The 2500-nt window shown below is 43.8% G+C and overlaps 2 protein-coding genes across 2 annotated transcripts in view; both read left to right on the top strand.

Moving 5' to 3' along the window:
• Positions 1 to 61, top strand: part of heatr1 (HEAT repeat containing 1) — a 50128-nt gene extending 50067 nt beyond the window's left edge. Inside the window, exon 45 of the mRNA XM_078279941.1 lies at positions 1 to 61. This exon is cut by the window's left edge and continues 187 nt beyond it. The gene's annotated coding sequence lies outside the window, so the exon portion shown is untranslated.
• A 1646-nt stretch (positions 62 to 1707) lies between these two features.
• The window catches only part of LOC144536536 (uncharacterized), a 28304-nt gene continuing 27511 nt past the window's right edge, over positions 1708 to 2500 (top strand). The window contains exon 1 of the mRNA XM_078279733.1: positions 1708 to 2012. The gene's annotated coding sequence lies outside the window, so the exon portion shown is untranslated. The remainder of the gene's footprint in view (positions 2013 to 2500) is intronic.

The raw sequence follows: 2500 nt of genomic DNA on the forward strand, positions 1-2500 counted from the left end.
TGTGATCTGATGTGAAATTTGTACTTTTGTGCAAAAAATAAATATTTTTTTGTCAAATCTGTCCATTTTTTTAAATAATTGTTCATACCACTTTAATAAACAAAGGCCTTGAATGTATTTATATATTTTGTGACTGTTGTGATTGGCCTGTACTCTTGACTTCCCGCCCTACTGTCCTGTGATTGGCCAGTACTCTTGACTTCCCGTCCTACTGTCCTGTGATTGGCCAGTACTCTTGACTTCCCGCCCTACTGTGTTGTGATTGGCCAGTACTCTGACTTCCCACCCTACTGTCCTGTGATTGGCCTGTACTCTTGACTTCCCGCCCTACTGTCCTGTGATTGGCCAGTACTCTTGACTTCCCGCCCTACTGTCCTGTGATTGGCCAGTACTCTTGACTTCCCGCCCTCCTGTCCTGTGATTGGCCAGTACTCTTGACTTCCCGCCCTCCTGTCCTGTGATTGGCCAGTACTCTTGACTTCCCGCCCTACTGTGTTGTGATTGGCTAGTACTCTTGACTTCCCGTCCTACTGTCCTGTGATTGGCTAGTACTCTTGATTTCCCGTCCTACTGTCCTGTGATTGGCTAGTACTCTTGATTTCCCGCCCTCCTGTCCTGTGATTGGCTAGTACTCTTGACTTCCTTTCCTACTGTCCTGTGATTGGCTAGTACTCTTGACTTCCCGCCCTACTGTCCTGTGATTGGCTAATACTCTTGACTTCCCGCCCTCCTGTCCTGTGATTGGCTAGCACTCTTGGCTTCCTTTCCTACTGTCCTGTGATTGGCTAGTACTCTTGACTTCCCGCCCTCCTGTCCTGTGATTGGCTAGTACTCTTGACTTCCCGCCCTCCTGTCCTGTGATTGGCTAGTACTCTTGACTTCCCGCCCTACTGTGTTGTGATTGGCTAGTACTCTTGACTTCCCGCCCTCCTGTCCTGTGATTGGCTAATACTCTTGACTTCCCGCCCTCCTGTCCTGTGATTGGCTAGCTAAGGATCTCAATATTAACAGGTTTTTAACAGAAATCTGTTCAATAAGCTCTAAAAGACGACCATTTATAGAGCTCAGCTGTGTTGTTCCAGAAGTAAAAACCCCGTTGATTTTCTCCATAAGGCTTAGATTATCAGCCATAATGTCTAAACCATCCCATAATATCTACGTGGTTGTGTAACAAAGGTTTCTGCTCCTGTAGAAGCTAGAAATCTGTATGAAATCTACCTTTGTTTAAGAAAAACACGTTTTATCCGCGATCTTGTGGCGAAAAACTACACTACCCACAATCCTAAACGTAACAGCAACGTCTCTGATTGGTCCAACTCGCTGTTACCATAGAAACGTTTACCGTACCTTCGAAACCGCGAACGGCTAGAACGAGCTTCTACCATTGAAGTCTCGGATAGTTTCTGTACACGATTTCTTGTATCTTTTGACTTTTTTTGCCGTTTTCAAAATGTTTTTTTGCGCCGAATCAAATGTTTTATGCTCACTATTCATCTCGTAGCTGCTTGGCTCGGTTCCAGACTTAATACTCTTTATATCAGCAATTTTTGAATCAGAGCCGTTAAAAAAGTGGGCGGTCACTGTTGAGCTGAAGGGTGGGAACTATCTCAAGCGCAATCTACTATCTTTGGCAGTGCACCTGCTGCCGTTATTTATTCCTCCCGCCACACGGGGGCGGTGTATCACCGCTGTTTGCCGCTATATAAACCTGTACAAAGCAACCAACCGCTAAATCGTTCTGTTGGCTTGTTGTTAGTGTGTCAGTCTACCTTTGGAAGATGTTTAACTTTGTAAAGAATGTATCTGAGTAACATAGTCACGTGTTAATCGCTACGTTGCTTCGAAACGGCTTTTTTAAACTGGAAAGCAGACCGGAAACTGTCATTTTCCAGCTTTGACAGTTAACGTAGCTAAGTGCGTAGCTAGCAGCATCTAGCCGGCTGTTGTTTAACCGTTAGACTTCAAATATCTGCTGCGAAAGAGTCGCCATCTCACCGAGAGCTTTGTCGAAGGTATGTAGTTTGAAGCTGTGTGTTTCTACTTTGTTTTTATGTCGTGTCGAAGACGTATTAAGAGCTAATGCTAACGTTAGCAAAGCCACCATTCGTTTTTCGCGGGGCCCCGCCCACCGCGGAGTCTTATTGGTCCGCTGAGAGGCTAGCTCTGTGAGCTCTGTGCTGATTGGCTTAAATCTGACAGGCCCTTTCTTAAAGCTGAAGGGTTTTACGATTTATTATTTATTTATTTATTTATTTAACACACATATATAAAATACATGAACTATTCTAAATGTCTGACAGCATTTTGGAAAGGATCTCTAAGTAGGCCGACCTTTCTGTTAGAGAGTAAACAAACAAACAAACAAAAACATCAACCCACCAGACTCCATGTAAATAAACAGTAATTTTAGCATCGTCATATACACTTCATTTAAAATCGACAGAAACAAAATCAAACTATTAAAATCCGTTTTGGGTCGTCTATCCACTGTTCAAACCAT

This window comes from Sander vitreus, chromosome 21, assembly GCF_031162955.1.
Source record: "Sander vitreus isolate 19-12246 chromosome 21, sanVit1, whole genome shotgun sequence".
Taxonomy (NCBI): domain Eukaryota; kingdom Metazoa; phylum Chordata; class Actinopteri; order Perciformes; family Percidae; genus Sander; species Sander vitreus.